The sequence below is a fragment of the Scylla paramamosain genome, unplaced genomic scaffold (assembly GCF_035594125.1).
Source record: "Scylla paramamosain isolate STU-SP2022 unplaced genomic scaffold, ASM3559412v1 Contig68, whole genome shotgun sequence".
Classification (NCBI taxonomy): Eukaryota; Metazoa; Arthropoda; class Malacostraca; order Decapoda; family Portunidae; genus Scylla; species Scylla paramamosain.
The window spans coordinates 372,501-385,000 of record NW_026973733.1 but is presented as its reverse complement, the minus strand read 5'-3'; positions in this window follow the sequence as shown (position 1 = coordinate 385,000).

Here is a 12,500-nt window from a genome sequence, read left to right as displayed (position 1 = left end):
TCCACTTCTCTAACGCAAGAGTTAACTAGTATTCTCAATCATTCATCCCTTTCTCTGGTAAACTCTGGAACTCCCTGCCTGCTTCCGTATTTCCACCTTCCTATGACTTGAATTCCTTCAAGAGGGAGGTTTCAAGACACTTATTCATCATTTTTTGACCACTGCTTTGACCCCTGTATGGGACTGGCATTTCAGTGGGCATTTTTTTTATTACATTTTTGTTGCCCTTGGCCAGTGTCCTTCCTACATAAAAAAAAAAAAAAAAATAGTAGTAGTAGTAGCAGTAGTAGTAGTAGTAGTAGTAGTAGTAGTAATGCTATTTTTCATATATTTAGTAATTTTTTTTTTTCATATTATTATTTATATTTATATTTTTTGTTTTGTTTTGACATTCATACGAATGCTATAAAGGTGAAGCATAGAAATTTATTTGATTGATTAATTAATTTATATATCTATTTATTTTGATTTTTTAAATTAATTAATTTATTTATTTTTATTATTATTATTTTTTTTTTTTATGTCTCTATGATAAGCAAAGCATTATAGAATTTATGAAAGCACATATCCTCTAGAGTCTTGCCCTACAAAAGATTCTGTAAAGTAAAAAATAAAGGGAATAAGTGTCAGTGACGTTTGATGAATAGAGGAAGGCGTGGCAGAAATTACCATAAAACGTATATAAATGAAAATTTATCTTCCTCGTATTTTCCAACTTGCGTTTGCTTCTTGAAAATTTAACTGGGTGGGTCATATAGCAGACATATTGTTCTTTCCTCCATTGTAGTTTGTTTCCAGCAAGCCCCCTAAATAAAGTTTCTGTTTTTTTTTTTTTTTTTTTTTTTTTTAAAGAAATGAGGAATTACATTCTAACGCTGATCACTGAGCGGAGCGTAGACGAGCTGCTATCCTCAAGGACGTTACCTCTCTCTCTCTCTCTCTCTCTCTCTAAATAAGACTTTAAATAAAAAGAATATATATATATATATATATATATATATATATATATATATATATATATATATATATATATATATATATATATATATATATATATATATATATATATATATATATATATATATATTAAAAGACAATGAATATCCTCTGGGGAAGGGGTGACAATCCTTATTTAACCCTTAATTTCAGTTGAATTTTGACAAGTCTACGTTAAAATGTTTCCATTTTTCTGCAGTGATAAAGAAACGTAGAGGGGTAGCTAATATATTTAATTGTTAATTGTATCTTTTTTTCTTTCTTTTTTTCATTTATTCTTTTATTAATTTTTCTTTTCATTGCTTAATTATGCATTATGCCGACACTGCAGGTTACAATTGCAGATATTGCAAGTATTTTTGACACAATACAAGTACATCCAGCTAAACTATTGCTACAGTATAGAGAGAGTATTTCGATTACATACCTTATTCTTCATCTTCTTTTCTTCTTTTTTTTTTTTAATAAATATAATAATAAATAAATAAGTAAATAGGTATTGTCAAATGAAATCGTCGAGATTACGCAGGGGTTTCGGGCAATACTTGGATGGGTGACTACACAAGCCTCATCTGTCTGAAAAAAAATAAATAAATAAAAAAAATAAGAATAAGAATAGGGAGAATGAACGAAAATTTTAAGTAATAAAGATAACAGTAAGAATTATTATAACAAGAATAAGAAAAATTACAATAAAGGAATATAAAAAAAAAGAAAGAAAGCATCCCATGTCTTTCTTCCTAATTGTCATAGAAGGGTGAATTCTTTTGTATATTTTCCAACATTTCCAATACAACGATATGAATGGGGGAAGAAAGAATAAGAATAATAGAAAGAAGGCCTCCCAACACCTAGTTCTCCGGTCTTGGCCAATTAGCTAACGGCGGGATCAGCGCAGTTAAGCAGGGGGTCCGGGAAGAACTTGGATGGGTGACCACAAAAGCCTCATCTCTCTGAGAATAGAAAAAAATAGCAATAAGAATGAGGAGAATGAACGAAAAACGAAAATAATAAAATAACAATAACAACTATAATAAAAAAAAGAAGATTAAGAATAAAAAGAACAAAAATAAGGGAAAAAAGTAATAATATATCTCTCTTGCTAATTGTCGTAGAATTATGAATGAAGGGTTAATTTTAGTGCATATTTTCCAACATTTTCAGCACAACAATGCAACAACAATACAGGAAAGAATAAGAATAAGAGAAATAAGCCCTCCCAACACCTTGTTCTCCGCTCTTGACCAATCAGCTGACGGCGGGATCAGCAAGGTTAAGCAGGGGGTCCGGGCAGAACTTGGATGGGTGACCGCACAAGCCTCATCTCTCTAAAAGTAGGATAAATAAGAATAAGATAAGGAAGAATAATAAAAAAAAATGAAAATAATAAAGATAACAATATTAATTATGACAAGAATAAGAAAAAAATAGAATAAAAAGAATGAAAAAAATAAGAATATCACAACTTTCTTGCTAATTGTCTTAGAATTTTAAATGACATGTCAGTTCTGCTGTATATTTTCCAAGATTTGTTATGAATGAGGGAAGAAAGAATAAGAATAAGAATAAGAATAAGAACAAAATGAATTAGACTAACAATAATGATCACATCTTTCATGCGGTGACTGCGTGGGCGATGAGCCTCACTGGACGTTTCTGACCAATCACAAGGCAGGGTTGGAGTCGTCGGGCCCACCCGATTCATATATAAAGGGATTTTGTGGGAAGCGCGGGCGACAGACAACACCAAAGCAGCTCGCCGAAGAGAGAACATCTCTCCTCCTCTCCTCCTCCTTCCAAGAAAGAAGACGCCGCAGAAGAGGCAGAAGACATCGACGACGCCGTAGCAGCTGTCAAGAGGTCTCAAGGTCGGGTACCTTTACCACCAGACTATCCTGTGGCAAGGCAGGTCGTTTCCCGACACCTCCGCTGCCTCTAAGGGCGCCTACAGCAGGAGGAACTTGCTCCTCCTCAACAGGAATCCATAAGCTTGGGTTGCTGAACACCGCTCCCCGCTCGCCCAGAAATCATACTTACCTGGCACAGGAGACACCGGGATCGTGAAGGCCCTACCTCCTCTGCCACCGCTGCTGGTCGCAATACTTACCTGGCACAGGAGACACTTGTGAACAGGAAGGCACGAGTGTTCTGGACGACGAGAGGCTGCCTCCGCCCCTCCTCGTCGATAATTCTTTGACAAGGCTTCGGCCACATTTAAAAAGATGCTGAATAGACAAAGGCAGTTGAGTAGGGTTACTTCAGATTTCCCCACGGGCAAGTGTCGTGAGAACTACTGAGTTGCTTGCCTGCTGGAAGTCTGAGGTAACCCGACAGGACGCCCTCAACTTTTGCCGCCCCTTGGTAGACCTAACCTATCCTTCTATCAGCTTTTTTCCCCTTCGCACTGGAAAGGAGTGAAGCTGTCCGGATTAGTAGCCCGGCTGTGAACCTCCAATCCACCAGGGGTTTCCTGAGTGTCGGCCAGTGAGGCCTCAGAAACCCGACCCTGGTATAGTGCACTTAGGTAGTTAGGGAACTCTTCCCCTGAGCTAGTCCCTACAGAAGGGTCTAGGTACATAGGAACTTTAGGCGGCTGCTCTTAGAGCTAGGCCATAGGACATGCATCTCCCTGCGTAGCAGGGAGGTGCAGCTAGGGTGAGAGGTGAACTGGACAAGCTGAGATGCGTAACACCTACACCATGGTAGCAACTAATGGCGTGCATCTCCCCGCGTAGCCGGAGAGGGGCTTCTAGGGAGTACGTGGTTGGTATCATGGACTTCAGGATGGCCACCAACGAGGACCGCGAGGACGACCCAGGACCGAGGGACGGACCACAACCCGAGGACCAAGAGGACGACTTCCAGACAGGACGGGAGGAACGTACGAAGAACCGCAGAAAGGAAGCAAGGGAGCGGCGACGACAACAGCAGCTTGCCCTAGGAGAAGACATCAACATCCAGCCGGATCAGATGGGGCAGCCATGGCGCAAATTCAAAGCGCTTCCAAACGAACACTACCGGACAGGATTTGACGTCGTAGATGCCTTGGCGCGAGCACATCCTACACTTCGCCTTAAGGTACGTCCCAACGTGAAGCGGGAAGTGATCATCACTGCACTAACCGACGAGGCTGCTACACTCCTTAGCAACACCAAGACCATCCACAACAAGGCGGTTCGGATTGAAGCTCTCGACCCGGAGGAAAGACAGAAACGATGGGTGGTAATGAAGTTCCCCCTCGGGCTGGAGCCTCACCTGTTGACCCAGCATCCGCAAGTCTTGGAGGCTGAGCGGTTCACGCTCAAAGACAGACACCTGGAGAGGACTGTAGAAACCAGACAGGTACTTATCAAAGCTACAGGAACCTTTCCTGACAGCACTGTCGACCTAGGGTGGTACGGGAAATACAAATTACGCCCATACACTCCTGACCCTATTCGGTGCTTCAGGTGCCAACACTTCGGCCACCACCAAACTACTTGCACCAGGCCGTTCTCGTGCGCAGTCTGTGGCGGCCGCCACCAATCCGAGGAATGCTTCAGGAACAAGAGAGAAAATCACATCTCGGCTGATGTCAGGTGCCCAAATTGTCAACGTAGTCATCCTGCCTGGAGCCTGCACTGTCCTGCTAGGAAAAAGGCAATTAGGGACAAAATGGGCATTCCTCATAATCAACCCGAACCTCCAAACCTTCAAGTCCAGCCAGCGCCTAGTCTAAATGACCCGGCGCATTTTCCAGCACCCCAGACTACGACTTCGCAGCCTGTATCGCCACCGCCAGCAACACTTTCGCATAAGGAATTACATACAACAGAAGCCGCTACGCAGACAACTGAAAAAGATACGACCACCACAGCCAGCAACCACACAGCTAAAGACACATGTGAAACGCTTGAGATAACGCCGGCGTGCTTACACACGCTCCTTGAAGGCCTTATCTCCATACTTCATCCACAGGCCAACAGAGATGCCATAAAAACTCAGATTACTACATTAATTGAAGCCACTTTTCGGGCAAGCACCACCACCACACACCTTGACACTCAAGAAACAGAAGATGAGGAAGACCCAGAAGCCGAAGAGGTAGATATTGACACAACTAATGAAGACCATGAGGACGAGACAAACAGCGCAGACAAGAGTGGAGACGAAACCCTGAGCAACGAGAGCGGCGTTACAGGAAAAAGCGAGCAACTAACCGGCCGAAAGGGACGAAGGAACGATGAGGGCAGACGACATGTTGTAGCTCAGGCCAGCCCTAGCTACGCAGGACAGCATGCCTCACCTAAAGCGCCAGTCACCCGCAGCAAGACGGGGCAAGAGAACATCATCTCAAAACAGCTACTGGAAAGAAATAACACCCAACATGGCAGAAAAGGACAACCTTAAGATAATACAATGGAACATATGTGGGCTGCGTAGTAAAACACACCACATCAGGGCAGCAGCAGAGGCAGAGGATGTTGACATTTTTCTCCTACAAGAAACTAAAATGCCCAACACCATCTTCCGACTCTCAGGTTACCAAGTCTTCCTCACACCACAGACAGGAGGAACCAACGGCCTCGCCACACTGGTAAAGAACACGCTCCCAGCAATCAAAATAGCTGACACACCTGACTGTGGAGAAGGAAACGAGGTACTGGGAGTACGAGTAACGACACGGAACAACGAGCTAGCAATCTACAATGTATACCGTAAGGCAAATACGGACTTCATCGCTAGCGAGCTGCTAAGCACAGTTTACTATGACACTGTCCTGATAGGTGGCGACTTCAACGCTCACCACCCACAGTTTAACCCGAACTTGGGGAAGATAAACGCTGCTGGAAGACAAATCGTCAGCCTGCTCGAACACATACCCGAAGTCACCCTGGCGACTGGACCAGAAGCAACCCATATACAAGGAGGAACGTTAGACCTAACGCTTGTATCGACGGACCTGTACCCAAAAATTCAGTGGAGCGTTCACCCCACCCTTACAAGCGACCACTTTGCCGTTAATATCACCCTTGAAGATTCTGCCCCGGAGTATCTTACGCTTCCCCCGCCCAAGTGGAACATCAAACACATCAACTGGCCTACATTCCAACAAGATCTGGACACCTGGAGTGAAACGTATATAACTCCGGACGACATAAATGAAGCTGAGAAGAACCTCGTCCAAGCCTTTCATGCGGCACTGGACAAAGCTTGCCCAGTGTCTTCTCACAGCAACCGCCACTACAAGGACCACTGGTTTTATGACGACGAGGTCAAAGAACTATATGCAAGGGTCAACTCAGCCAGGAAACGGTTTCGGAGGCAAAGGACTGAAGACAATAAAGAACTTTTACAAGCCGCAGTAAGAAGCTCCGACAGACGACTAAAGGAAATAAGACGCGAGAAATGGTTGGAGTGGTGTTCCCAGTTAAATGCACACACGTCTCTGGCTCGTTTATGGGACCACATCCGCAGAGTCACCGGAAAAACAAGAACAAGAGCTCCCCTCCACCCAACCCCACAAGTTGAGGCGGAAAGACTAGCTACACTGTTCAGAGATCGCGCGTCGTCAGCACAACTACCGACCAACACCAGAAGGAGGCAAGACGACAGGCTCCTTGCCAGACGCAACACCATAGCAACAGCTTGTCAGCAACCCAGCCCTTCCGATGTCAACTTCACTCTCCATGAACTTCTCTATGTTGAGAAGACAGGAAAGGACACAGCACCGGGAGACGACCGGCTGACATATCTGATGATCAAGAACAGCGGGGAAGCAGCCAAGACTATGCTACTGGCCCTAATAAACGCCACCTGGAGACAAGGCCAGTTACCAGATACATGGAAAACTGCCAATGTGACCCCCATTCCTAAACCAAAGGACCCCGGCAACCCGAGGCCTATTCATCTCCTCAGCTGCTTGGGAAAGACAGCAGAGAAGCTTGTCCGAAGACGGCTGGAACACCAGGTCGGCCAGCTGCACCCTCATCTCTTCGCTTACAGAAGAGGTGTCGGCACGACAGAGAATCTAGCAGGGCTCCTGAGCACGGTAGATGGGCACCCTTCCGTGGTAGTCTTTCTTGATCTGGAAAAAGCGTTTGAGTTGGTAAACCCAATGACCATCCTAGAGACGCTCGCACTTAAAGGGGTACAAGGAAGACTACTGAAATGGATCCAAGGTTATATCACTGGAAGACATCTACGAGTCACATTCCAAGGGAAGACGTCCCTTCAATACTCTCTAGAAAATGGCACCCCGCAGGGAGGGATTCTGTCCCCAATACTATTTAACCTAGTCATGGAAAGGTTGGTCAGCATAGACTTTGAGAGAGGGGTTAAACTCCTCTGCTATGCCGACGATCTCCAGTTGATTTCACAAGGGAATGCCAAACACCGCAAAGCTCAGGTGGCTCTGCTGAAAATCGAGCAGATGTGTACAGAACTCGGCCTCAAGATTAACCCCCTTAAGACTAAAGCCATGCTTATCAAGGAGAGGAGGATACCTGAGGGAAATCTACGGATCCAGGACACTGACATCGAGTGGGTCCAGAAACATCAGTGCCTTGGAATCCACTTCGACTACAGACTCTCCTTCAAGCCCCAGGTCGAGTACCTAAAGGAAAGAATGGACACAAGGATCAATGCGATGAAAGGCATGACTGCACTATCTTCCGGAGCCGACTATGATGTCTTACGATCTTACTATGTCCATGCAGTACGGTCCTTAATCGATTATTCCTCCATTGCTCTGGTCGGGTTGAATCCCACAGAACTACATGCCTTACAAGTACAGCAGAATAAGGCCATGCGCCTTATTGTTGGAGCTCCTATATGGACGAAACTTAGTAATCTACAAGTGGAGACGGGCATAGCGCCCGTAGAAGCAAGGATCACTAAGAATGTTGCAGTAGCCACAGCGAAGCTTCTCACCACACCTGGTTACCCACTGACACGATCCAGGCTTAGAACCGCAGCAGCCCAGGGAGAGCAGTTCGACACCACCAGGTGGACTCGCAAGGCCAACATAGCATTGTCATCCTCAGGACTAAGATACGTCGGAGCACTGGATGAAGATACTGCATGCGAAGGTTATACAGAACCACCTCCTTGGACAGAGAACCATACGGTCTACAGCTGCAAGCTCCCTGAGGCTCCCAGAGACGACACTGTAAGAAGACGAATACACGGCGAGCTCCAGATAGCCAGGCTGACAATTAACGACGCTGCCGTTTTCTACACTGATGGGTCAGTGGACGAAGATGGCAGAAGCGGAGCTGCCTTCATCTACAACGGAGAACAGTTCCTAACAAGACTTTCTGATGGCTGCAGCAGTATGCAGGCAGAGATGGTAGCTATACAGCAAGCCACGGCTCACGCTACTACACTACCCAACACCGACATAATCATACACACCGACTCACAGTCAGCAATGGAGGCTCTCCAAGCAAGGAACCTAAAGGACAACATTCGGCTCACTACCTCCGTCAAGAGGAACATCCGGGAACTGCAGCGTCAAAGGAAAACTGTCACCATTAATTGGATTCCGAGCCACGTAGGGATTCATGGGAACGAGTCAGCCGACATGGCAGCGAAGACAGCGGCGCTCCTTGCTGAAGTCGCAACACATGTCCAGCCTTCACTCTCGGCAATGAAGATGGCTGCACGACGACGAGAGACTACTATTACGACAAACAGAAACAGGACGTATGCTGCAGAAGGATCCAGGAGCTGTCAATGGTACAGAGGAGTGACGGACGGCAAGAGACTTAGGATTCCGAGAGGTACGCCGAGGACACTACGAGTACATCTTCACCGGTTAAGACTCGGATACGTGTGCAACTGGAGAATACGTCAACAAGAAGTACGGCCGTGTGCCCACTGTGGGGTCCATCAGGAAGAACCGCTACTACACTGGGTGCTGCAATGTGACAAGACGGAACAACTCCGCCACCAGCTATCTACACACCACATGAACCCACAAGAGATTGAAGCAAGGGGCACAGCTGTGAGAATGCTGAAAACACTCTTCTCTAGCCACATGGACATTCTCACGAATACAATCCAACAATACCCGCCACCACGCTGACTTAGCTTAGCTAGAGATAGGAGAGGGACACATGCTATGGCTCACCTCATAGTTTTTAGCTACGGGCCGCCAACGGCAATGGCCCGTTTCGGGAGTAATTTGTCATGTAAATATTATTTATAAGCTTTTTTGTTTCCTTGAAATATACTTGTCTGTACTCCTGAATAAATCTTTAAAAAAAAAAAAAAAAAAAAAAAAAAAAAAAAAAAAAAAAAAAAAAAAAAAAAAAAAAGAAGCGCGGGCAGACTCAGCTGAGTGTTCGTTGTGAGTTGTTGTTACCACAACTATGGCACGTACCAAGCAAACGGCTCGCAAGTCCACTGGTGGCAAGGCGCCCCGCAAGCAGCTTGCTACAAAGGCAGCTCGCAAGTCTGCTCCAGCCACTGGAGGTGTCAAGAAACCCCACCGTTACAGGCCTGGAACCGTTGCTCTCCGTGAGATCCGCCGTTATCAGAAGAGCACTGAGCTGCTTATCAGGAAACTGCCTTTCCAGCGCCTGGTGCGTGAAATTGCTCAGGATTTCAAGACTGACCTCCGCTTCCAGTCCTCTGCTGTCATGGCTCTCCAGGAAGCTTCCGAGGCTTACCTCGTGGGTCTGTTTGAGGATACCAACCTGTGCGCCATCCATGCCAAGCGCGTGACTATCATGCCAAAGGACATCCAACTGGCTCGTCGCATCCGTGGCGAGCGTGCCTAAGAAGTCATCCACGAATGATCTTCATAACAGCAATATCTAGGCCCTTTTTAGGGCCAAACATCTCTTTCATTAAAGAATTTTCATAGACAATCTGTTTGGTTTTGTGGAAGAAAATATTTATTTTCCATCTTTCAGTATCAGGTATCGACTTTCAACTCAATATCCTTCCCCCCTTTTTTTTTTTTTATATTATTATTATTATTCCCTCTTCCATGGCCATATCTCTTTCACTTGGGAGAATTTTTATCTTTCTTTATCTCTATTTTTTTTTTATCTTTTCTTTATCTCCACAGAATAATAATCACGATAATAATAAGCATAATAATAATAATAATAATAATAATAATAATAATAATAATAATAATAATAATGATACAATAATTATTATAATAATAATCATAATAAAAACAACAATATTAATATTATTAATAATGATAATAATAATAATAATAATAATAATAATAATAATAATAAAAATAATAATAATAATAATATTAATAATAATAACAATAATTATAATAATAATGCATTTGTCTATATCGTATCTTTTTTCCTTTTCAAGTGTGGCTCCAATGGAGCCGGGTATTATTTTATACTGGCAGCAGTATACTGGCCGCCTGTTTACTTGGAGGAGGTATACTTGGTAACAGCCTTGGTGCCTTCAGAAACAGCGTGTTTTGCCAGTTCACCAGGCAGAAGAAGACGGACAGCGGTCTGGATTTCCCGGCTGGTGATGGTGGAGCGCTTGTTATAGTGTGCCAGGCGGGATGCCTCGGCAGCGATGCGCTCGAAAATGTCATTCACGAACGAGTTCATGATTGACATGGCCTTGGAGGACACGCCAGTGTCTGGGTGGACTTGCTTGAGCACCTTGTAGATGTAGATGGAGTAGCTCTCCTTCCTCCTGCGCTTCTTCTTCTTGTCGCCCTTGGCAATGGCCTTCTGTGCCTTGCCAGCTTTCTTGGCAGCCTTTCCTGATGCTTTGGGAGGCATAGTGTCGCCGTACTGCTGTGAGAACGAGTGTGCGTTTTCTCAGTTGAAAAGTGGTATATATATTAGCGTGCCTACTCAGGATCAGGAGTCGCCACCTCAGCGAGCGTCCTGATTGGTCCAGACGCGCTCTGGGCCGATCTGATCTCGCGTATATATAGCCGTTTTTCCCAAAATTCACTACTTGCTCGCAGAGCTACCGACGAGGTTAGAGTACTCGCGCTCCTCATTTATCACCAACAACAACAACTACTACTACTACTACTACTACCACAACATCCATTATCATGTCTGGACGCGGCAAGGGAGGAAAGGTGAAGGGAAAGTCAAAGTCCCGTTCCAGTCGTGCTGGACTCCAGTTCCCGGTCGGCAGGATTCATCGCCTTCTAAGGAAAGGCAACTACGCCGAGCGCGTGGGTGCTGGTGCCCCCGTGTACCTTGCGGCAGTTATGGAGTACCTGGCTGCTGAAGTCCTTGAGCTTGCCGGCAATGCCGCCCGTGACAACAAGAAGACTCGCATCATCCCACGTCACCTGCAGCTGGCCATCCGCAACGACGAGGAACTTAACAAGCTCCTCTCCGGAGTCACCATTGCACAGGGTGGCGTGCTGCCCAACATTCAGGCCGTGCTCCTTCCCAAGAAGACTGAGAAGAAGTAAATAAAGGGCCTCCCTCCCCTTCAGCCAATATCACCATCAATCCGGCTCCTCTTCGGAGCCACACGTTCAAACGTCTAGAGAGTTGTGTAGACTATACTGGTATATCAATAATAAGCAAGTAGTGTATTTATTTTCGAGTTAGTTATTTGTTATTATTATTATTATTATTTAGTCAGGCACGCAAGTGACCGAGAATAAATATGTATACTATATTTCTACTAATGTACCTGCTGTGTGTCACAGTGGAGAGTTGATTAGATGTGTTGCCTATTGTGATATGTTGAGCGTCTTTTTCATCTCAATGTATATTTTGTTTTATGAGAAACTGAGAACGATGAGGGGCGTGATCATTGAAATAAGTCAATGATAATAATAATAATAATAATAATAATAATAATAATAATAATAATAATAATAATAATAATAATAATAATAATAATAATAATAATGATAATAATAATAATACTTGGAGAAGACCTGATGAAGTGAGAAAGATGGTTATAATTAATAATGGTTTCTTTTCTTAGCTCAGATAGTGATAGTGAACATGGTTATGAGAAAGTAGTAGTAATAATAGTAGTCTATGGTCCTTCTTTCTTTTCATGTTTGTGGACCTTAAAAAGGTCCGGGAGATGATGTTATTCAATGATGATAATGCAAGCTGAATAGCTGGCACCATCTCAATAATGGAGCGATTTAACCACCAAATCCGTACAGGGTACGGCCCTGACGCTTGAGGGCGTAGACAACGTCCATGGCAGTAACGGTCTTACGCTTGGCGTGCTCGGTATAGGTGACAGCATCCCTGATAACGTTCTCAAGGAACACCTTGAGCACCCCACGAGTCTCCTCGTAGATGAGACCAGAGATGCGCTTGACGCCACCTCGGCGAGCTAGACGACGGATAGCAGGCTTGGTGATTCCCTGGATGTTATCACGCAGAACCTTACGGTGACGCTTGGCGCCTCCCTTTCCAAGACCCTTGCCTCCCTTGCCGCGGCCAGTCATGGTGATGAGAGCTGCTAGTACGACGTCCGAACGGTCTAACAGGAAGCTCACGAATGTGCCTCAAAATTTTTGTCGCGCGGTA